The sequence below is a fragment of the Podarcis tiliguerta genome (genome assembly GCF_965153285.1).
Source record: "Podarcis tiliguerta genome assembly, chromosome: 1".
Taxonomy (NCBI): domain Eukaryota; kingdom Metazoa; phylum Chordata; class Lepidosauria; order Squamata; family Lacertidae; genus Podarcis; species Podarcis tiliguerta.
Window position 1 is genome coordinate 85,103,185 of NC_139534.1, and position 25,823 is coordinate 85,129,007.

Genomic DNA, 25,823 nt, shown 5'->3' on the forward strand with positions numbered 1-25,823 from the left:
TATAACACTCTGCTTGTGAGATTTGCACAGGCTGCCAATCTGCTCCCAGGCCAATCAAGGTGATGGTACTAACATGTACTGTACAGTCAAGACAAGGTTACTTGAGAAACTACTTAAGAGTTTCTCATGCAAGTTCCAAAGATCTCAAAAGCCCACTCTGCAGTAACTCAGGGAATGGCTTTCAGTTTGGCTGTCCCTTTTCTGTGGAATTATCTTTAGTGTGTATCACCTTGAGATGGTTGTTCAGAAGGCAATTAATAAATCAATAATAATGATAATAATATTCCTAACACAGCTGAAGCTATTTTATACAGTCATGCATGCAGCCATCTAAACCATCACTTAATTGGTGCCTTAAGTTTCACAAGCTAATACAGACGATGACAGCACTGTGCAAAGTAAAAACTAAGAGGCTATATAACCTTTGGGTGTCACCCTGACAAGAAAGTAAATACAGTGGTACCTCTGATTACGAACTTAATTAGTTCCAGCGGTCCTTTCTTAACCTGAAACCGTTCTTAACCTGAGGTACCACTTTAGCTAATGGGGTCTCCTGCTGCCACCGCCGCGCGATTGCTGTTCTCATCCTGGGGCAAAGTTGTTAACCTGACGCACTACTTCTGGGTTAGCGGAGTCTGTAACCCAAAGTGTTTGTAACCCGAGGTGTTTGTAACCCAAGGTACCACTGTACAGAGATGCAATCTGTTTCCCCAGCCATCTAGTCATCTACTTTTCTCCCTTACATCACCCTATCTATTACCACTAAAACAAAAGTGGCCCGTTTTTACTTTAAGAGGTTACTCTTGCAACAAAAATGAAAGTTTGGCTTTGCGTTTAACTGGCAGGCTCAGCAACTTCCCATTCCTGAAAGAAGAAAGCATGGTCTTTGGCTTCTTAAGTCTGGGAGATAGTAAAATGGGAATTTAATTAATTTTATGAGTTTTATGGGAAATAAGCAATGAGTTTTAATAGAAAAGGCTAAGAAAACTTTGCAGTCCATAACACTGATCTTTAACTGGTGGGCCAGGACCCACAAGCCGGTCATGGGCAGATGGGTCACAATAGCAGCAGTACTGCCATATAAATATATGGTAACAAGTTAGGAAAAGTGTCCCCAAATGTATGTTTGGGTTAGAAGTGGGTCCTAAGTCTGAAAATGTAGAAGACCACAGGTCTACATGCCGGGCAAAAGAAGAAGAATCACTCCTAAAAGTGTCAGCCACCAGACGCCAAAGGGACATGAAGTCTCATAGAAACTGCAAACTCCCCCCCCCCCCCAATTCATGGCACTTTTCATATTCTCAGTGGCAGGAAGGTTTATATGAATAATCTAAACATCTGCCACACAATAGTTCTGATATAATACAAGTCCTCAAATCAGAGATGGAAAAAAATATTTCAAATGTCTAAGTACTACTACTAATTTTGAGGTGTTCAGAATAACTTTTTTAAAAAATGACACTCCTATATGGATATAAGCCCAATATTATTGTTTTTCTTTCTTTTTACTCAGCAGTACCGAATTCCAGCATCTCATTTTTTTGCTTCCCATGGCACCCATAGCACTTTTATCAATATATTTATTTTATATTCCACCTTTTCCCCAGAACTGGGACTCAAGATGGCTCACAAAAATTAAAACAACATGGGTTAAACACAGATAGCTAAAAACATATAGAAGATAATAGTTAAAAATAATTAAACTATAACAGAATTAAAATTATGTAAAATAAGTATACTAAACAGCACAGTGCTGAATGGCACAAAATTATTAAAAGTTATTTCCTTAAAAGCTGGAATACATGAGTACTGGCACCTCATTAAAAACAAAACAAATAAACCACCGCATAAACCCAGTGTTTGAATTCCTCCAGAGAGGAGTCAAAACAGGCAATTCCTTGCGCTGCAGCTAGGACCAGATGTCCCTTCCCCGACTGATAAGAAGTCATACTGCATGAGCGGAGACCTTGTGGATCCCCCTATGTTGTGGACCTACAACTCCAATCAACCAAACCATTGGGCAAAATATCTGTGGCTTATGGGAGACAGAGTTCAGCTACAGGTTCCGCAACTCTGAGGCTACATTATAAGCAATGATACATTCTCTTACCAAATGTTATGACGACCCTATGCAGATATAATTTCACGTAGCACAATATTTCAGCAATTGCAGTACAGCACATTTTAAACCCAGATTCTGTTCATCTGCAATTCCCTCTAAGAAGCAAAGCCATAAAAGGGATATCCTGAAAACCATGCAACATATTCCCAAAGTTGTAGTTCTCATACTTCCACAAGACATTTCACAATATTGCAAAAATGATTTTTAAAAACCATGTACATGCAAGCCTCTTCACAGTATTAAGGACATAATTACAATTTTATGCTAGCAACAATGTTCTGTACACAGGCCTGGCAACTGTATATTTGTTGATGCACCAAGTAAGATTTACCTCCTTTACACTATCACACATAGTGTTCATATTTTGCAGGCTAATATTTTTACAGAGCAGTTTATTTTATTCAGTTATGTCCCTTTGGCTTTTTGCTCTAAGAAGCCATTTCAAATACCTTTAAAAAGTCAATAAAATACTGCATGAGGCATAAGAAGCACTGAACACTATCACTCCTCTATGTATTTCTCTTTGCCATTCTGAAGTTTTTAGCTAAACTGTACATAAGGGCAGCTATGCATAGTAAGGAAGTTGCAAATTCAAGTTTGATCCAGTGATCATGGTTTCCACTACATTTTTCAGCAAGCAGAAACAAAGCAGTTAATTCCATACTCTGTATATAAGGTCAGCGAGTTAAGCAATATTCCACATCCATGAATACCGAATATACACACATAGGGTTATTACACAATCTTGATTCATATTTTTATAATAAACCTTTATAAAGCACTTTGATGACAGGCTGAACACACTACACCTGTCTATGTACGAATCTCTCTACCTAGACCCAATAAGATAGCCTTGCCATCTCAGAAATTCTCTTCTCTTACATACAAAGCATCCCAGGATAGTATTTCCCCCACAGTGAGCTTGTCTGTCAGGGATCAGAAGGAAACATTTTTGATTCACACTTCCTCATCCCACCTAACTGGGCTGTTGGCAAGTGTAAATCACAGGCTTCCAGCTTATGTGTTGTTTACCTGGAGCTCCCGTAGCAAATTCCCCTCCACTTGTCAATCCTACCCACCTACTTTGACTCTAGGGAGATAAAATTCAGCTGCTTTCCTCCAAAAGGTCATCTAGCATCTAATATAGGAGAGACTCTTGCACTTTGCAAGCAAATTGGTCAATTTTCTTTTAGTTTGACTAGGTTCCAAATCTAGAAATGTGTTGTTTCTTTTTAGGCTGCTACTTATTCCCCCTCCTTCTAACTATAAACATTAAATAAGCCATTTTTATTAGGGACCTGGATTTGACTGGATATTTTGCATAACCCAAAGATCTCTCTACCTTGCATGTCTGAACTTGTGTCCAGGCTACGTGCTCAAAAAGGGGAGGTGAAAGAGAGCAATAGATTGGGCTCTGCCTGGAAGTAACCAGAAGAGTTTGCTTCTCCAACCCAAAGTAATTAATCCATAAATCTGGGGAGCCCCACTTGCCCCAGTCTTAGGCAGAACAGAGAAAGAAAGTGATCTCAGCTACACATAAGGAAGTCAAGGGGTGTTTTCCAGCCTTATTCAGTATCACAGACAGGATAGGGAGAGAACCCTGTCCAGAAACGATCACCCCTAAAAAGCTCCAACAATAAAACTATTAAATAATTCACATGAAAAATGCTGATTTTAGAAAAAGTGTTAGTTTATTGTAACTACTGTTGATGGTCACATGCACACATTTTCAAGTTTGATGCCAGACTGATAAAGCATAGTTTACAATTATCTGGCAAACCAGACTTTGAAACCATGTGGTTTGGCATGCTATCCGAACTGACAAATTATGCAGTCATCACTCTTTAGGTTGCTGTACCACAAATGCAGATATGAACTTGCAGAACTAAGAGAACAGAAAATGAAAGTGGACAAGCAGGTCCAAACCATGGTTTGTTGCATGCTGGAAGCTCAGCCAGGGGTAAGGTTATTCATTTTATTTTATTTCATAAAAATTTATATACCACTCACTTGATGTTTAAAAAACACACACCTCAAAGTGATTAAAATCTCAAAGCAGTTAAAACCTAAACCATGGTTAGGTATGATGTCTGAAAGAGTCACTATCTGAGTAATTTATTTGTTAACAATGAACACTTTATAGACAAATTGATATGAACCACCTTTCACATGAATGGGGATGGTTACTAAGCAGCCTACGCACTCCAGGGAACTTTAGGGCAAAAAATCTTGCTGTTGCTATCATAGTCTCTTAATAAAGTTAACATACAGATGCCAAGACAATATCATCCCCCTGCCCACTTTTTTTTTAAAAAAACACCTGTTCCTCCATTTACCTATAGCATATGAAATCTGTGAATGAACATAACACCTCACTTTCTTCAAAGCAAAGTGAAGAGTTTTTAATGACACTGACATGTACAAAAAAAGTTTTATTTTAAATCTGCTACAGTAGAAAATCTAACCTGATGAACCTTAACAGTAGTAGTGGTCATAGCAGAACCAACTCAAACTTAACCCATTCATGAAATACAGTATTATCTCTAGCTATTTAGTAAGATATCAGGACACCAACCTTAATGCCTAGACAAAACTAAAAGCATTCTCTGCCAAGATGCCAAATATCAGCACAGGTTTCCTTGGTGAAGCAACTCAATGTTGTACAGATTAAGACCAAATTATGAGAATGCATACCATTTTTCCACTTGTGAACAATCTTATTTACTTATTAAAAAACAGCTAAAAGAAAAAAATGTTCCATCAGTACTGAAACAATGCACTCCTATATGAAGTATACTAAATCTTACATTCAACAAAAGCTTACTTTTAAAGGGGAAGTAATGGAAGATATGAAATCAGTTAATAATAAAGAAAGCTGTCAAAAACTCTTAATCTGTGCTAACAATGAATTGTATCTAGACAATCCATCATATCCCAGACAATCCATCATATCCCCTTCACTAGATGTCCACATACACACATTACTCCCCAAGCAGGCAGAGAAAAAGAACACAGGTTCATCCATATTTTTACAAACAAACAGCAGAACACTGTCTCTCTGCTAGGGGGAGACCATGAGCCATTGCTCACTCACTAGTACTATGGAGCACACAAGTTCATTCCAAGTCTCAGGTGGAAAAAAAGATTTGCTCGCTTCAGTGTTGCACAGTGCTAGTCTCTTCCATCAGTCAAGCTAAGTAGGAATGCAAGAAAATTTAATGGGCAAACCATAAGAGGCAAGTGTGTGCTTAAGTGAGTGGTACTACAGACTAAGTTGGAATCAAGTATGCAAGTCAATGCAGCATGGGCATGATCCACAAATATAAATCTGCAATGTCCCAAACCATGTCTTTAAGAGGAGGGGAGGGGAGGGAAATGAGTTGACAATTCAATGGGTGGAGGGGGGAGAATATTTACCTGCATGCCTCTTACAAACAGAGTAGTTTATGGCTCAGCGGATTTCACAATAAAGGGAGGCAATGGCAAGTTTTGGAAGGTAGTTGCAGCATTCGGCTCCCAGTTGGCCTACTGGCTAATCTAGTTGCAAAGCATGAATGTATTGCCAAAAGATGAAAAACGGACAGAAGGAAATCTTTCTCCCCAATCCCATCCTGTTCACAGATATTTAAAATGCCAAACAGCAAAGTGTAATTCTCCATATGCCTGTGGTAGGCTTTCCAGAAAAAGTAACTGTGTACCCAACTCCTCCATTATGAGGGGGGTGGGGAGAACACAGCAGCTATATCACAAATTTGGATAGTCTCTTTTCACAAGTAGGAAATCGTTCCGATATGTAGGACAATGTCAACCATTCCATGGCAGAAATTCAGATTGCTGCCTGCTAACTTCTGGGCAAAGCAAAGAGCAGAATGGTGGAGTAACCAAAACCACACCATCCTTTACTCTAAAAGGGGAGAGCCACTTGTTGGCCAACAAGACTCACAAAAACTAACATTAGTAGCCCATTACATACTCAGATCCCAGGCTACAGGGCATTGCAGAGGGTTGGATTAGATGACCCTTGTGGTCCCTTCCAACTCTACAGTTCTATGACTCTTTGATATAGTTGCCCAACCCTGATCCAACTTGTGTGGGCTATATATCTCATGTCCATGTAAAAGCTGGGGGGGGGGGGGAGATACAGAAGCTTGTTGGTAGAACACATGTTTTGCCTGTAGATGAGTTCAATCCCTGCCATCTTCAGGTGCAGCTGGAAAAGACTTGTGTTGTACCCTGGTGAGTCAATGCCAGTTAGTGTAGACCAGGGATGAGGAATGTGTGGCCCTCCAAATATTGCTCAACTACAGCTCCTATCATCCCACATTATTGGTCATGCTGGTTAGGGCTGATGAAACTCAGAGCCCAAATAACATCTTGAAGGCCACAGGTTCACCCACCCCTGGTACAGACAAAACCAGGCAAAGGAGCAGCCTGACAATAATATCCTATGCTCCTAGATACACTTGCAGAGGAAGTGTCACTCTGGGCAGCTTACAACATATAAAACACAACAAAACATCAAACATTAAAAAAACAAGGTATTATTTATTTATTCATTCATTCATTCATGCCCCGCCCATCTGGCTGGATTTCCCCAGCCACTGGCTGAGGAACGGGGAGCAGGGGGAGAGCACCGCCCCTGGCACTATCGGGGAGGGGGGTACCATCGCGGCTGCTCCCCCAGACATGTGCCCCACACACCCTCACCACACCAGGTGCCACACCCCCGGGGGGCACTCCACGCCGCCCGGGGGGGTGCGCCAGCCATGCCCCCGCCTGCTCTCTGCCCCCAGTGCCAGAGCATGCAGCTTCGCCACTGTCCCCAACCAATCTGGGCGGCTTCCAACAAAAGATTAAAATACAATTCATCAAATATTAAAAACTTCCCTAAAAAGGGCTGCCTTCAGATGTCTTCTAAAAGTCAGATAGTTGTTTCTTTCTTTGACATCTGATGGGATGGCATTCCACAGGGTGGGTGCCACTACCAAGAAGATATCCTATACAAGCAACAAACAAACAAGCCAGTAAATTGATAAAACCAATGAGAATTATGATACAATAATAACAGTTTACAATTATAACAAAATTAAAATAACTGCCAACCTCAACTAAACATTTAACCAACACCAACCCGACAAAAATGAAACAGAGCAACCAAAATTAAAACCGCTTAAAACATTTTAAAACATTTTACCCAGTTGCCCCAACCCAAGAGTTGTTCCAGCAATGTCCCAGTGGCCTCCCAGGAGCCTCTTTTAGCTGTTCAGGGTGAGTGTGGGACCCGCCCCCTAGGCCAGGTGGAAATGGGCCTTGCAGCAGCAAGCAGATCTTTCTTCCAGATCTATTACTTTTTCCTTTTTCACTGAAAAACTGCCTAGTGCCAGGGCTCATTGCATTTGGTGCAATCTTGTTGAGAGTTATTGTTGACAATACATAAGTAAGCAAGCCTGTTAAAACAGAACAGCAGAGGTCAATCTCCTACCAATGGATGTGTGTGTGTGTGTGTGTGTGTGAATGTTCTGAATTCCAGGAAACTAAATGCCTTGCAAAAGATAGCATTTGTTGGGACAGCACTGCTTCAACCATATGTAAAAGGTTAATGCTGGCTGCACATTCCCTTAGACTCAAGATTGAATACATTAAATGTCTTCATAAGAGTACTTCTGTAAATGTCCTTGATTAAATATGTTACTGTTAAAAGCAGAGGAGTTGTAAATAAGCCTGTACTGAAACCATCTCTCTTTCTTTTAGCACTTCAGTAGGTTTAAGAATCAAACAGCATATCCAGCCTAGACTGCTGCAAGAGACTCTAAATGGGGCTGTCTTTGAAGAGTTTTCAGAGATTACATTCTAACCCAACTGTAATCAGGGCACATTCCTCCAACACTCCCCTGGCTCATTTGAACTGAATAAAAAACAAAGAGCTAGTCTTGACCTTTGAAACCCTAAATGGTTTGGGTCTATGTGAGTCTGCCAGCTTGCCAAGATTTTAGGAGATTCTGCTAAGTATCTCACCACCAACCAAGATCACAGGGGTGAGTATATGGGTCAGGACCTTCTCAGTGGTGGTACCTAGGGTCTAGAATGCCCACCCTCATGAGACATGTTTGGCCCCTTTTCCTCCTTCTGTGAAGTCTCATAAACGCTATATTGTTTCACAAATCAATGGGCTTTTTATAGCGATTGGTTTTTATTTTGTAGTGTCTTATTAAGGCTGACTCCATTATAGTCAACTATACATCAACATTTTACTGGTTGCTGTTATTTGCTTGGTGTTGTTCAGCATTTAATTGTGCTTTGTTTTTAATATTTGTGAACTATTTTGGGGGCCTCTTGGCCAAAAAGCAGCACAGAAATACACCAATAAATATTCACTTCTCCTTTAACCAGGTGCATACAACAGTTTATTGTAGTTATAGCAAAATTCAGACCATGGGCTTCAGTTAACTTTGTATCTAGAAGGATTATAATTTTATCGTGAAAAGAATGGAAAGATATTACAAATATTGTTACTATGGCATAATTTTGTTCACACAAAATGTTGCCAACTCAGGAGTATGTTGCTCCTAGGCAAAAAAGTTATAAGCAAGCAAAAAAAGATTAACAATTTTAACATAGTCTCTTAGCAATGTAATCTATAGATGCAGGTGAGTAGTAATATATTAATTTTCAATACACCCAGCACGTCTACAGATTAAGTAAATCCACAAACCATTACCTCACAAAACAACTTGAAAATAAAGGAACCAAGCAAGTAAGAATCTGAGTTACAGCTCTTGAATCTTTCAAGTTTATTTTTATCTTGCCCTTCTTTTACAATGGAAAACCCTCAAGGCACATAACAAAAGGAATATAAAATACAGGTTTGTCAGTGGAAGGGGCTTCATTCTCCCATCCTCTATTGCAGAGCTGCAGGTGGAGTCCAAGAGGTTCAGGGCCAAGGGTACAGGTGGCAATTAGGCCAGGCAGGTCAGTGGAACTTCCCAACCACACTTCAAACTCTGCTCTAGAAAGAGACAGGGGAACCTGTTGCTCTTCAGATGTTATTGGACTACAACTCCCATCATCCCTGACTGGATGATGTGGAGTAGCTAGAAATGATGGAAGTTGGAAACCAAGATCTACAGGAAACCAAGATCTGCTCCAGAGTTTAGGTAGAATCTGAACACACTTGTTTAAAACATGGTCCTAACCCACACACATATATGTAACATCTATCGATTGAAAGGAGGAGACTAAAGACAAGGCTCTCTTTCCAGTTGCCACCTAGACTCCATAAACAGCCAGATACTCTTGGGAAAGATCACAAGGCCCTTTCCACTGGTCCCCCGCTACATACACCCATTTGTAGTCTACTTTTTTTGCCCATTAGCTTTTAAGTTATAAACAAAGTGGAAAACGATTACACTTCCCCAAAATAGAACAAAACCAAGCTGGAACCTCATCTTCTAGTTTTACTTACACCATAAATTACTTTTGGGATTAGGTCACTGTAGTATATATTCTGCAGATATACTTCATACATTCCTTAATAAATATTCTAAGTAAAAACTAGGCAGCTGTGCCTCTCTTAATCAGTGTATCCTTTGAGAATATGGAGAGGCACAAGTAGTAGATCTTGCAACAAAATGTGAGCTTTGATACCACATGATGTGCTGAGCACAAGGTATAACCATCTTATTATAGCCTACTAAGTCAGAAAAGGCCAGCCCGTATAGGCATTTGACCCAAGTTGGCAATTGTAAAAGTGCATTAACCACTGGGTTGCTCAAAGGATAATCCCACAGGATCAAGAAAAAAGCAGAGCTAGATGGGGTAGGTTTGCAGTCTGAAGGCTCTCCTGGATCCAGCTTTGCTCCTAGAGGTAAATCAGACTGTGGTCATGACTAGGAGAACCTTTGCCCAGCTTCAGCTGGTGCGCCAGCTTTGCCCTTTCCTGAAGAAAGCAGATACATCACACATGACATGGTCAGAGCAACATGTTCAACATGGCACTACCCTTAAGAGTCTGTCTAGAAGTTTCAACTGGTGCAAAATATGGCCCCTAAAATGTTACCTTGGGCTTATATTATGGAACAAAACATCAGGCTTGCTTCACCTGCATTGTCAGTCAGCACATTTCTGGGCACAATTTAAAGTGCTACTGATTGTTCCATATAAAGCCCTAAATAGCTGGGGCCAAGATACTTGAATGATTAACATTCTCCTGCACAAACTAACCCCCAGCCCCCAGGTTCATTATCAGAGGCTTTGTTCTAAATCTCAATGCCATCAGAGGTATGAATGTCTGCAAGCCAAAGCATTCTCTGCAGTGCCTCCCAGATTATTGAAGTTCCTCCTCCAGGCTCAATTGGTTCCCTCCACATTGACATTTACATAGTTTAGCACAACCTCTCTGTTCCATGACATCTTCAATCATTCTTTCCCTCCCTAACTCCACCCTGTTTTCATCTCTCTGCTCTATTTTGTTAGGTTTCATTTTTGTTTTCATTTCAGACTGAAATCATACCATCTTTAGATCATTTTAGCTTCTGATATGAGCAGCCTTGAGGGTTTTTGGAATGAAAGGCAAGACAAAATATTACGTACCAAAAATAACAAGAAACCAAATAATTTTACTATGGTTGCATGAAAGGCCATGAAAATGCGGAGTTTGGTACTATGTGTGGAAATCAGCACCCTATGAATCTTGTATCCTATGAAACTTGCTTTGCTTTCTCTCTCTTTTAAAACAAAGTCACTAGGCTATGTGGATGTATATGCAGAGGAAACCATGTGGCCAAGGCCCAAAAGTTGAGCGGAAGAGCCTAACGTTCAAGAATGATGGGGGAGGCACTACAAAAACTTTGCAGATTTTGCCTTTCTCCTACCTCATAGTAGTTGCATTACGCAACATAGGCAAAAATGTTAATTTGCACAATTAAAAAAACTGAAAAATAAGCATGTTAAGAACAGACATCACTAAAAAAGGCTTTTCATGATCCATTCCAACTTTTCTTTCCCTCACACAAACATTTAAATGTTACAAGACCTTTCATTTATTTTCATCCCCCCCCCCCATTTACTAGAACAAGGGTATCCACAGACCAGCTCCAAGGTCATTTTTTCTGACCCCAGGCAGCTCTTCCCATGAAAAGATAGAATCATAGAATCGTAAATGTTGGAAGGGATCACAAGGGTGATCTAGTCCAACTCCCTGCAATGCAGAAATCTTTTGTCTTGTGTGGGGTTCTACACAAGAAACAACTCTGAATTAAAAGCCTCATGCTCTGTTGACTGAGCAATCTACCACCCAAACTTTCAAGTTATTTTTATCATGTCATATGGTTCTACAGAACTCTTCAAAACAGCTAACAATTTATCAAATAAGAAATTCAATTCATCACCACACAAAACACCTAAAACTGTCAAAACTATCAAAAACAAGATATAGAAGCAGCCTTAAAAAAAGAAGAGCACCTGGGTTACAATTTTCAATACAATAAATATTCAGCAATGCTCTCAACTATCTGCAAAAATAAGTGCTTTTAATGTTCTCTTAAGAGAGGAAATAGAACTGTCTCGTCAAAATTGCTCTGCAGGCACCCAAGCACTGAGAAGGTCCAACCTTGCCTCTTTTTCTAAGCAGTCTATTCAGATTAACAGCAAGTCCCCACATGCTGATCTCAGCATACAGTATTGGAGAAGGAGTTTCTGAAGGTATCCTGAATCAAGTCCCCTTTTAGGGCTATAGAAGATTAGCCATGGCACTTTTAATTACACTCAGTATCCTTCTTACACTTGTTCCAAAAGATGTTCCCATCAGCTTATATCCACTAATAAAGGGGAAGCTTCGTTCTTAACCCACTGAAATTTCCTAGCAAAAGGCAGTCCCACTAGAACAACAGTTGTCTAGCCTGAGGTTCACTAAAGCATGCATAACAGTGGCCAGGTTATATATCACATCACATCTCATCTCAGATGAGCAAGCTGCACAAATATAAAAAGGGGGACACCTGGATTGCCAGTAGTACATGTGAAAAGGATGTAGGGGTTTTAATAGACTATAAGCAGCAAAAAAAGCTAACACTATTCTAGGCTCTTCTGCTAGATGGTACCATCTTTATTGACAAGCCTCATCAGTTGTGAGACTCTCAGTTTGTAAAGCAAAGAACACTTCCAGTCCCCAAACTACTGGAGAACAGTGCTCCCCCCCATTCAGAGTACATATGCTGCTTTACTAAAATAATAATATTTTGTAAGAATTGCAAGAACCAGATATCGAATATATTTGAAGAAACTTGCCCCAGAAATAAAAGCACATCTTCAATAAATTGAAGGGTTGTTTTTTTAAAAAAACAAACAAACCTGAATTTGTGCAAAGATCAGAAAAGTGACCTTTAAATTTGTTACACAACCCAGCGGAATCCTATTTAGATTTTTATGTTTCAAGTCTTAGCAACCTGCTCTTGAAACAATCACTGAAGTTTACACACACGTCAAATACAATGAATTGTATCCCATTAACAGTTATTAAGTTCAGGGTATCAACCCCAAATCTTTTTTGATGAGCATTTTAAGTATTCTCAAGAGCCATGCACGTTATACCTATAGCATGGTGCTGTAAAACTCTATACGTATCTACTCATAAGTAAGTCCCAATAATTTCAGCAGGGTGTACAGGATTGAAATCTATGTAGGAACACTACTCAGGACATGAAGGGGATGGAGAATCAAAGCAATAACCTATATTTCTTATTTAATAAATTCCAGAGGATTTTGTGCAGTTAGAGGATAGTGAGGTCACCATATGTAACTTAGGAAACAAAAAAATTGGCTTTTTATGTAATATACTTGTCCCATGAAAACACACACATAATTATGAAGACAGACTTAGGCAGGTAAGAGAACTTTTGATTTACCTTTAACTACAACAGTATAAACTACAAAAATGTATTTTTTAGCTTAAACGTATAGCAATACTAGAGGCAGAGGCAGAAGATGTGTACTACTTGCTACTCATCCATAATACAGATTAGCTTGAAACATAAAAATATTCATGAATATCAATTAGAGTGTCCTATGAAAAGAAGAGATTAGTGCAATTAATTATAAAAAAGTGATATAGAGGGGGCAAGTAATTGATTGCAGTACCCTCAAATAAACCTTCCACCATGTATCATGAACAGCACCAAATCCCAAACTGTCCAGTCAATAGCCGCATAAAGCAGATCTCTCAGAATATCACAAGTACATCTACTATTTTTAAAAGATTATCCTTAAACTGCTGCAAGTCTTAGTTCATAAAATTGCACATTTCAAAAGCAGTAGTTAACGTTTTTCCAAGAAGGTTGTTTAGATTATGTGTAGAGCATGACCTATGGACTCCAGTGTCCCACACCTTCAAAACCAAAGGTCCATTCATACTTGTACCAATGTCCAATCAAATTATCAACTTTCCTCCTCACCAAGATAATACAAGCAGCAAAACAAGAATCCCACTAGGGCTGGGAATCACATAACTGGAAGGGACCCTGAGGGTCATCTAGTCCAACCCCCTGAAATGCAAGAATCTCAACTAAAACATCCATGACATAGAACCACAGAACTGTAAAATTAAAAGTGAAAATACTTCAAATTCCCATAAGCCTAGACCAGGGGTAGTCAACCTGATCCCTACCACCCACTAATGGGCGTTTCAGGATTCCAGGTGGGCAGTAGGGGATTCTAGGGCACATGTTACTGCAGCACTGGTGGGCGGTAAGGAAGTTTTACCATCAAGAAAGATGCATTAGTGGCCGGTAGGTATAAAAAGGTTGACTACCCCTGGCCTAGACAATCAAACACCTATCTTTTTTCCAACTCTGGTTTTTCTCATTAAGAAAGTCGATCAAATGCTACATTAGCATGTATTTGTTTCAAAATTCTTGGTAACACAAGATTTGATTGGCAAAATGCCCCGAGTACATTAAATGGGACTATGAACATCTACAAACTCTAACTAATAAAACATAGGTAGTAACATGTGAGTTCCCAAGTACAGCACTAGCCCACAGCATTCTACAGCTTTAGAATGTGGTCCCTAGGCCACAGGACTTGCCAGATCTCTTTCCACAGGTGGTGATCTGGATTTAATTTTTAAATTTGCTAATTGCTTTAAATTACGTTTTAAAGCTAAACTTTATATCCCTCTGAGATAAACGAGCAAAACACATAAAAAGAGATAGTTAATAAAAGTCCCAAAACCTATTTTTGAGGATTTCATCTGTGCTTCTAGTTATTACACAATAATTCTTACAAATACAGAGGCTAGGACTTGCCATTAATCATATTGAAGAAGTTATATACAAGTTGTTCAACCATTTGTATCAAAATATGAACAACTAACACCCCCAAATTCAAGAACAGATTTAATACGGCTTTCAATGCAAAGCAAGACATCTCCCCCAACAGCATAAATAAATTGTCCAGAATGTCTTAAATAATTTTTAAACTCTGATCTAGAATAACAAAGGATGTGGGGAATATTTTCAACTTTATTTTTCTGCAGAATATTTTGCCTTTTTAAATTTGCATCGTTCATAAAATGAATTAGTCTCATAATGAGCTGACACAATGCCATCTCAAGTGGGCAACTGGAAAGGACACATTACTAGTCAAAAATCTAAAAATTAATGGTTTGGATCTAGAGGTGTATTTGTGAGTGTAAGGCATTGTGCCTGCACAAGGGGGCCCCCACTGAATTTTCTCAGCATCCCTGTGCTGCTGTGGCCCACCCAACTCACAGCACGCAACATGTTCCAAAGGACCACTTAACTCTCAGGAGTGGCTTTTCAGGGACACAGGAGAAAGAAAAGCCCAACTGTAAATATAGCATTCTACTTGCCAATTTCTGAATCTAAGCAATGTTGTAACTATTTTTTTTCCTGTGTGGCTATTCCAAGGAAGAGCATATATTTATGCTCATAGTTCCTTCACACATGCTAGATTAGTGTGTTAATGGTTTTAAATACATTTGCTTTGCCTGCCTTAAAATCTAAATAATGTAAGGGAAGTGTGTGCTTTTGAGATGTCATGTCTTAAAATATTGACAAGTACTTCAGTAAAAATAATTTTCAAGTGAAGCTTTGAATATGTTTGAATATAACATTTAGATCACACTAAGTGCACTTTATTGACTTTCCCCCCTGAATCAAATTTTATTTCAACTACTTTTAGTAGCTGCAGAACTTTTTCAGATATTTATAAAGAGCATAAAATTAACAGTACATACCTTTTCAGTTTGATATTTGTTTTGGGTCCGCCCCCAAATGTAAATCAAATAAATATGCTAAATCAGATCTTCATTAACTCAAAGCATAAATTTTCCCAAATCAAAGTTTTATGGAAAACACATACCACCAACCATACACTGTTTTAAGGTTGCATTTTGAAAGTTGAGTGCTACCCCTGGCTCAATAATGATTTCACTAAAAACAGGATCCCTCTTTCTCTGCCATGGATTAAAGTGGAATCTATCTTTCATGAAACAAGAAAGGAACAAACTAAAAGTTAAAAAAAAATCCAGATGAAGCCTCTTTGCAGTGTTCACTATATATCAGTTCAGTAGAAAGAAAGGCTAAAACAATTTTAAGAAAGTTTCCACCAGAAGGCAACATGTGGTGTTGGTTCTATTCTCGCAACTGTTTCTTTAAAGTAACCGCCTTATGTCTAGTGAAGACTCTAGAAACAATCTATATTCAAAAAAATGACACTGTTGTCACAGCATTTCACCAGAGGTGCCAATTTTAGCATTTATACAACTAATAGGCAGAAAAAGAAAAGTGCTCCATAAAGTTTTGGAACATGAAAAGAAAACAGTACTGCAACAGTGCAATATTCAGTGCTGCTGAAACCGCCAGACAGACATTCTACTGCACTTCCCTCTGTAGGCAGCCGAAGTATTGATGAAGCCTGCAGATGCAGCAACTGTACCGTCCATAAAAAGCCAAGACAGCTGTTGCCATGACTACTATAAGTCAGTTTATCAGAAAAAAATATTGTGATTACTCATAAGTTTGGATTTATAAGATGCTAAGCCCCGATTGCTAATTGACTGAGGAGATCAACCATTATTTTGCATGCAAGTATATTGCCTTAGAGTAGCACATGGTTAACAATACTTGGAAACACAGCAGGAGAGGGAAAGGAAAAAAGAAATCAATGCCTTTCTGCCTAGTGCTTCTTCTCTTCAAGTACTGACAGTTTGTGTTCTGCATGCAGCCAAAACAAAACAGGAAAAACACCATATTTTGGCTTATATGTGAGGATTTTTTTCCCTTAGGCCTTCTAACAATCTAAAAAGTGTTATCGGAGGATTAGACTTTAAGATAAAAGGCCCCAAACTTTTTCACTTTCAAATTTAACACTTAATCAATTAAAATTTGCTCTTTGCTTTCCTATTAAATACAGCACATAGGTTTTAAAATCCCACTCCTAATTTAATGGAGAAGACAGCCATTTTCTTTTTCTAAAAAGGTACACATTAAACTTCTCATGGTTAACATAATATAACTCTTTTAAATCACTGAAGGATCATAGTGAGGAAGCATAAAATTTGGAGATGGGAGGGGAAGTCAGCAGTTGCCAGTATGCACCAGCAAACTGTGTATAAGACTGGGTTTAATAGGATGAAAATGTAGAACTTACTCTATTTAAGTACATTGCTGAAAAGCAAGGGAAGGTGGAATCATGAATTGAAAAGCTACATTTGATATACTGTTGAAAACTTTGTCTTCAGCAAGTGAAAGCTGAGAATATATATTTTTCGATAATTCTGTCCAGCAGATCAGGCTCCTCTCCTATATGGAAACACCCTGCTACTGGCCACTCTGGACAATTTGGTTATACTATGTTTTATAATCTAAAAACTTTCATATTTGATTTACAACATAAGAGAGAGTCTCGGTTTGGATAAAGCAGCAGCCAAGGATGCTGGTGTCCATGAGATAGATAATGTTAATAGTGTATTAAAGGGCACTCATCATTCTATTTGCAAAGCTGAATTACCCATAAATTTTGACAAACTTATGCAGAATCACACTGCTGACATACCACATAATGTGCTTGTATTTCTTTAAAGAAAACATTATGTTTGGAAAGTTGATCAGTCTAAATCAGTAATTCAGAGCTTAACTTTCAATTGTCAGGAGTGCTTTCTGCACACAGTCACATGAGCTGACAAAACAGAACACAGTTTTGTACAGGCTTCAAGCTGTCTTACAAGTCTGAAAACCTCAGTTTGCATTTAACTGGATCCTAGATCTCACAAATTCAAAGCTAATGAAGGAGTATTTCCAAGATTTACAGTGGAATCCAATGGTATCCATCTGACAGCAGAATGGGCATTCTTGGCAGAACAGATTGCCTCTCCCCCTCACATGCCCCCCATATCTGCTTAAGAGGACTGAGAAACCCTCCAGTGAAGATTTAGGGAGTGTGGGAAGAAGGGGAAGTCTGCTTGCATGACTTAAGAATTTGAACATGGATAGCAAATTTTAATAAATAATGTTAATCATTTATTTAATAAATAATTTAATCACAATTGAGAAGATTTGCACACCAATGTCCCAAGTTAAAAATTAAAAGGTACAAGAACACAGAAACTAACGCTGGAAAAGCCAAGTGTCCTTCTATTGAATGTTCATGGGTCATTGAGCAGATTAAAATTAAGTGCCACGTGCACTTGAACTATCCTTTCTGTATTGTGTGAGATAACATTTGTAAGCACACATTAGCAATGAAGTTTTTAGGTACAGGTGATAGGTCATCTCTTCATCAAAGAACCAGGCCCTCTTCACCAAAGAATCACACACTATATATATATATAAACCTTTGTCTTGTCTAACACCAAAATTCGCATAGAAAATATTTGAAGAAATAGCTTGCAGTTTGCTGGCTTCCCTGCGTCTGTTTTCTTAACAAGTTACGCTTCTAATATGGAACATTATGCTCTTCAGTGTCAATAAGCTACCTATCCAGGAACCAGCATACAACCTGCCTCTATAGTAGCTCCAAGAATATGCTATCCTCAAACAAGCTGAGCTCAGAGGAATTAGATGTAAACATCCCTTTTTGCACTGGGATGCACAGCCTTTTCCCAATATGTATCTTAATTCTAAAAATTGTTGAATCAAGTTCTGAACTACAATTATGACTTAATACACCATTACTACAACACTTGCCTCAAAGCTTATTTTCAGCCTCTTGCATAAACACAACAACAGCAGAATAAAATTTGCATAACAATTCTGAGGGGTCCCCCCCCCCACACACACTGTAAATAAAGAACTCATAGTAAAAAGGTACAACTCCAGTAACTTTTCATGCACTAGTATTCTTCTGCATCACACAGTTTACATGCTGGGGGGGGGGGACTAGATTTGTCTCTAAGATTTCCAAGGAGATGTGTAAATCAGCTGTTGCATTTTCATAGTAGCACTGTGCATTTTAATGTTTCTCCGTGTCCAGGGATATTCCATGCCATGCAGATTGACTATATGCAAAAATTTCTATATTTTTGCAGTTCAACTTCTTTTACTATTCTTTAACAGTGAAATAAGCTAAGATTTTAAGCAGGTTCTCACACTACACAAACACATCAGCAATATCTAACTCCAGAAGTTAAAATCACAGCACCAAACAATTCTCACTTGCCATACTATTTACTTCAAACTACAGTAAAGTGGAACATATTTCTTTTAATAGTCATATTAACTGTTAACAATAGTATACAAAATTGGGTAGAATTAAATTATAACCATGAAACATCTCCACATACTGCAATTCATAAATTCATTCCAATGGTAAAGTTATCCCTGTGATACTGAAGCAACTCGTTCCAGTTTCTATTCCCTGCATAGTACAAAGCACAACTCTTAGTAACTGTTAGAACTATTTCCCCCATATATTAAACTGAAACAATGCAACAGTATAATTCTGGTGTGAAACAAAGTAGTATACATGAATAAAGTACTATAGAGTTTAATCTAGACCTAAGTCATGCTTAGTAGACTAAACCTACTAAAATCAGTGGGTCCAATTTATACTCCAAGCATGACTAATGTTGCAATCCTGGTCTCGCTTTCCTGCGAGTAAGTCCCAGCAAATTCAATTAAAACTTACTTCTGAGTAGACTTGGTTAGGCTTGAAGTTTAAGTTTGTAACTAACTGATAATATTTATAAAAGGCAAGCATGTCCCAAACAAAAAGATGAGAAATTGTTCCATTATCACCAATAACTTCAATATACACAGAGGCCGAGCCAGACTAAGCTGATCACTTTCAAGTTGCATTGATTTCAATGAGAGAGTTAAGCATGTGCTCAAATCACTCCCACAAAAAATCAATGAGATTTAAAAGCAATTAGCTTTGGCTAGATTGGCCCAAATAGTTTGCTGCAACTTCAGAACTTTGAGAACTATATGAAATAAGTAGTAAAATCCAACAGTGAACACTTGTTTAGCTCTAAAAGATCACTACAAATCTTAAACAGCATTTCAATATCAAGCTTGAAACACTAAACATATTACTTATAATTACTTATAAAGGAGGAAAGTGGTACACTTGAAAAAGAAAACAAGTACGGTAAATCCTAGCCATCTCATCTGATCATTCTCTTTCCAATACAATGGGGGGGGGGGTGTCCCAACGCTTATTACAAATACCACTTACATTTGTGCTTACGATGCAGAAGCACTCCTGTATGCACAATTATGCATGAATACAGGCTTTTCTATTAACAACATTTAACCTGAAAATACTTTAAATAAAGGAGGGGAGATCATCTCTGTTTTACAGCACAATCCTACGCATGTTTACTCAGGGGTAAGACCTTTTGGGTTCAACTAAGTTCCCATTTCCTGATGCCCAACTTCAAAGGCATACAAAAGTGGTAAGCAGAATGGATTCCAGAAGAAGATGCTATTTTACCTTTTCCCTCAAAAGTCAGAAGTGGCTAATCAGCAAACTTCTAGATATTGTTGTATTACAACTCCCATCAGTCCTGATCATTGGCCATTCTGGCTGGGGCTGATGGGAGTTGGAGACCCCAACAACAGCTAGAGGGCCACAGGTTAGCCACCCCTGCCATAAATACTCCAGCAGGCAACGACTTGGTTTCACAGAAGTTAAGGTATGAACCACAAAAACAAAACAAAACTGGAAGCTCCTGAGGAAAAAAGATGACAACAACCAGTTTCTTAAAGTATTTTTTACATGGTCCTATTTTCACTTCTACTGGTTGATAATATAGCTACAGTTGTTGAAGGGAATTCAGAAGTTAAAGAGTTTTCATCAGAGGAAAAACTGAATAAAAGATAGTAAAATCTAATTCCAAGTTTATGTGCACTGTAGTGTCAAATGATGCTGCCCCGAGAAACCCAGCCATGGAATAGTGCTTACTAAGTACTATGTAAACCAATAGCAAGAAACTCCAGTGTGGATGCACAACTTCATAGAATATATGAAAACAAATAGGGCTGTCTCTTGCTCAGAATTATTATTAAATATCAGTATATTTAAATTAGAGGATTATAGGGAAGAAAGTCATTTCTTGAAAAGCTATTTAAACAAGTCTCTACGTTAAAAATTTAAAGTATATTCAATGGAGTGTACTACTGTCAAGGTTAAGGATCTGCAAGGTTACACCCACATTAACCCCACATTTTCAGCTATATCAAAAAAGTACCTACTAATGTTGACCTTCAGTGATTATTATTATTTAGCTAAACAGCATAATATAAAAAAACATTTTCAACCCTATTTAACCTTATTTTTCATTGGGGGGGGGAGAGTATTACTGCAGCGTTTACCCGTTGTAGAGAAAATTTTAAAATAGCATCCAGTTTTAGTGCTTGCTACATGTAAAGGAAGTTGTCACAAAATAAAACTTAACATTGAAGTGTCAAGGGAAATTATAAATTAAATATAAACAAGGATATGAAAGTTGGTCCCTAAAATGATTACATCCCTAAACTCTTCCAATTGAAAAGCAACTTACTCCCAAATAATGCTATCCTAAGAACTTCTAAGCAAAACAGGTTTAGGACTGACGAAGTGATAAGATCTTGGACCATGATATTCTGCTAGTATCACAGTGAAGGATTTTGAAAGTTGTTTGTTGAGAATGCCTTTCTGTAGTTCCTTTCCTTTATTCCTTTAAAAGGAATTTTCCTATGGAGTTATTTCAGCAGACATGAGCAGCAGCTTCTCCCCAAGTATTGTAATAATAAGTGTCTTGCTGTGATTAACATGATCAAGTGTGCTAATTTCAAGCCCAGTATTAATCAATGGAGAAATATAGTGCTTAACTATCATTACTATGCTATAAGTAACCTACATCAGACTATTTTCTATATGCATATATTTTATATTGCAACTTTCATTTTAAAAAGTCACATCTCTGTTGGAAATAGAGCTGAAAAGTCTGGTCACGGAAGCAAAATCCATGTTCAAGTACACAGGCCTGAACAAGTATCAATTCACTACAACTTTACAAATGGCCCACCGAAGTTTAATCACATACAATAAACAATACAAAGAAATGAAGCACCTTGGTCCAAACGGCATTTACTTTGGAGTATAACCCACTGATTTTACTGGCGCTTATCTGTAAGTGTGTGTGCATAGTCTGATTTGACATTTTAAAAATACAGCATGTAATTTAAATACAGTAGCATCCTCCTACCTATCAAAACAACCTCCTTGCCACCTGCAAGCATCCTCAACCAAATAACCAAAAAGTGGCCAATACATACTTATACTGTATCTCAAACAGTGCAAAGCCATGAGTGAGTGGGGTTGATCTAATCCCCCCACAACAAAAAAGTCTAACAATGCAATCTAACACTGCAAATATTTTTTGGGGGGTGGGGATCCCATCAGAATAACAAAGAAGCAAACAGAAAAGTAAGGAGATCCACAATCACAAGGGGACTAGACCAAATGGCAGTCCCACATATAACCTCACTCCTCCTACATAACACACGCAGAAATGGAAGAGGAGGGGAAAAAAGAAGGTACACATCTCCAGTCACTGCAAACATGTGCCAGAGTAGGAGCGTGAAATCCCAAAGGTGTCCTTGCACCGAGCTTTGTATCCGTGCAGCAAGGGCTGCCCCAGGGTGAGGGGGGCAAGAGAGACTTCAGAATAACAAGTTGCTGAAGAAACGGAATTTTCCCAGCACTACTCGGGCCACCAAGACAAATTAAAGGCGAAGAAGAAGAAGAAGGGAGGCGGAAAAAACCGCCGCCGCAGCAGCAGCTTTACTACGAATCCTCAATCATCAAAGCAGCATCATTTCCAAGATAATAAAACTTCCCCCAGCAGCATCACAGAGGAAAATCAGCCCAACACACACAAAAGGGCCTGGAAATAATCATCCCGAGGAAAACCAGAAGGGATGGGAGAAATCACCCCTCCCCGCCAATGTGTCATCTCCTTCTCCCCCCTCCCTCCCTACTCCAATGTGTCACCTACTCCCTCCCGCTCCTCCACCCCCTCCTCGCTCAGAAACTTACTTCAATCCTTACAGGTGACAGAGAAAGGACATGCCCCCTTCCCGCATCTCGCGCCTATAGATCTATACAGATCTACATCTATATATCTGTTGGTGCGTGGGGGGGGGGGCGAATTAAACTGAAGTTGTTGCTCCTTATCTCCAAGTTGGCTCGGGAGTCTGATGGTGGACTTTACACCCCGTCGTCGTCGTCGTCGTCCTCCAAACCTACCCTTTCCTATCCCCCCACCCCTACCCGCCAAACTCCCTGAGAAAGACAACAAGGCACAAGACGGGGAGGGGGGAGGGGGGAGACCAGCACTACTTGGGGGGGGGGAAGAGAGAGAGAGAAGCAGAAGAGAAAGAAAGAACAGAGCGGAGAAAACAGGGAGGTGGAGGAGAGAATCCAAAAGGTGGGATACTACACCCTGCTGGTGGTGGTGATGTTGCTGCTGCTGCCGCTGCCGCCGCTGTCTGGCCGGGCCCCCCCTGGCAGGACCTCTCTTGGAGGGGGGGAGACTCCTCTTCATAGGGAGAAGAAGGTGGTGCAGCTGCTCCTCCGGGCCTCCCTGTCCCCCTCTTCTCGGCTCCTCTCCTCTCCTCCTCCTCCTCCTCCTCCTCTCACTTTCTTTAATCTAAGCTGGGAGTGGAAGATGGTTGGTTGGCTGGTTGCTCCCTTTTCCTCCACCTCCTCCTCCTCCTCCTCCTGCTCCTGCTTTTCCTCTTCTCCCTCTCCTCTGAGGGGTCCTGTTCCTTCCCCTCTCCCCGGGGGGCTCCTCCTGCAGCAGGGAGGAGGGGGCGGGCAGGAAGAAAGGAACGAGGCAGAAGAGGCGCAGGAGAAGAGAAACTGTGACACAAAAACAAGCCGAGAAGCTGAACTCTTCTTCAATCCCATTCACCCGGCCCGGCCGCAGCACCCGCACGCCTGGATCACTCCGCCACCGGCCTCCCTTCGCTTTCCTTTCCTTTGCTTTCGCCTGGCCTGCCGGAGGCGCGCGCTCCCGACTCGAGGCTCGCGCGCGCCCCCGACACAACTCCCCTCTCTCTCTCTCTAGCTATCTCCCTCCCTCCCTCACACATACAGCTACTCCTGCCGCTCTCCGGAACGAGCGAGTGGAGTGGGGGGGGGGAGGAGGAGACGAGGGAGGGGACAAAAGCGGAGGGGGCGGCGGGCTCCCCCTTCCCTCTCCCCCCACCCCTCTCCCCCTATGAGTGAGGGAGGAGGGGCGGCCGGCCTCCTCGGGAGGAGGAGGGGGCGCCTCAAGGCTCCTCCTGAGGGACTACTTGACGTGTCGGTGCAGCGAATTTATTTCCCTTTGCCTAAGGAACGGGCTGTGCTGCGGCACCCATTGCCTAGGGAAAAAACCCGGATGTAAAGTGAGTGAAACTAAAGTAGAGTGAAGTAGGGCAGCAAACTCTAGTAGAGCAGCAGCGGCAGCGGCGGCAGGGAAGGATCGTGCACCGGAGCCAGCGGGGAAGGGAGGGAGGGAGGGATCGTGCACTGGGGCAGGCGGCGGCGGCGAGAAGAAACAACCAGAAGCGCCAGCATCTTCTTTTTTCCCTCCCCTAATGCAAGTGGCTCTGCGCAGGAAGCGGATACACCGAGGAATGAGGGAGAAACACACGGCCAAGCATCCTCGCTTGCTCACTGCACTCCTCCTCCCACCCCCCACCCCGCCCCACTGCAAAGGATTCTGCACAGGAAGCGAATGCACCAGGGCAAAAGCGAGAGAGAAAACACCACGCCAACAACAAAAGGAGCACGCAGTGTTCTTTCACAAACATTCTCTTTCCCCCATTTGCAAAAAAAAAAGAAAAAAGATTCTGCACAGGAAGTTGATGCGCCAAGGGCAGGAGTGAAAACATGAATAATCGCCCCGATTGCAAAGGGGCTTTGCACAGGAAGTTGATGCACCAAAGCAGCGGCTGCACAAGCATCCTTAGCCCTAACGTCGGGGATTCTGCACAGGAAGCTGACATACCGGAGGAGGGAAAGGGGTGTGAGAGGGAACAAGAAGCATCACCATCCCAAAGCGAGGAGCTTTGCACAGGAAGTTGATGCAACAGGGCAGCAAGGGCTCCGGGGGTGGGGGCAGGAGAACGGGACGCCACAAAAATAACTATACATGCAACATCCTAACAATGGAAATAGCTCCCTTTGCACAGCAAGGTTTCAGTGCTACACTCACCTACTTGTAAGCAGATGTGACGGGATTTAATGGGGCTTACTACTGGGTAAACATATTTAGGAGAGTGGCATAAATCAGAGCACAGGGTGGGGACATGAGCGACATCTCGACAAATACAACGTTCTTTGCTAATGTACCAAAGAAGAGGCACATCAATCACAACAGCATCTTAGGCACAGCTAACGTGGCGTAGTCTCTCATCCAAAAGAATTACTACACACTTACTTAGATGCATGACAAATTCTACTTTATCCACTCATGTTTTGATTTTTCTTAATACTATTACAATACCTAGCTTTAAAAAAAAGTTTTACTGTACTTTATGTACATTTGTATTCATAGGCTCCCATAGAAAACCCACCCTCCAGGTGCCTGTAAATTAAAAAGTTTTATAAAATTAAATTAATAGAAAGTTAAAACTTTCTATGTTACCTTAGATATACCAAGTCTGACACCCCACTGATACGGTAATGTTCTTCAAAAAATTGTTAGTGAGATAAAATACATAGGATTTCTTTTGCTGTAACTTAAAGGTTAATAAGCATAATTTTAAAAGGACCATACAATATAATTATATTTTGAATTAGTTGCTTAAAGACCCATTTTAATAAGATTGTAAAACTAATAGCACTCTCCTAAACATGTTTGAAACAATCCAATCAAGGGAAATCCATGGGATTTAAGAGAGTTGCGACTGTTCCTATGCCATTGTTTTCAATGGGACATACTCATACTTAATTATTGTCAAATAACTGGCAGTATAAGCAGAACTGACTTCCAAGCAAGTGTAACTAGACTCCTGCTGTAAGATACAGTATATTTTTTTGATTTTTTGGTTGCAGATATGTGTTGACTTGATCGTGGAATTAATAGTTCAGAAAATTACATCAATAGAAAACTAAAACTCAAAGGTGCACGCACTATGCAAAGTCTGCTGAAGTAAAGTTCTTTTAAAGTTTATGTGCTATAGGGAATTGTGATGACACATGCATATAT

The 25,823-nt window shown here is 40.1% G+C and overlaps 1 protein-coding gene across 5 annotated transcripts in view; it reads right to left on the reverse strand.

The window, feature by feature from the left end:
- Nucleotides 1-25,823, reverse strand: part of PHF21A (PHD finger protein 21A) — a 127,843-nt gene extending 102,020 nt beyond the window's left edge. For 4 of the 5 annotated variants that reach the window (XM_083455731.1, XM_083455733.1, XM_083455729.1 and 1 more), the window contains exon 1: nucleotides 23,066-25,823. The gene's annotated coding sequence lies outside the window, so the exon portion shown is untranslated. Of the gene's footprint in view, nucleotides 1-22,660 lie in introns of all 5 variants that reach the window. The other variant, XM_083455730.1, reaches the window with a different exon arrangement.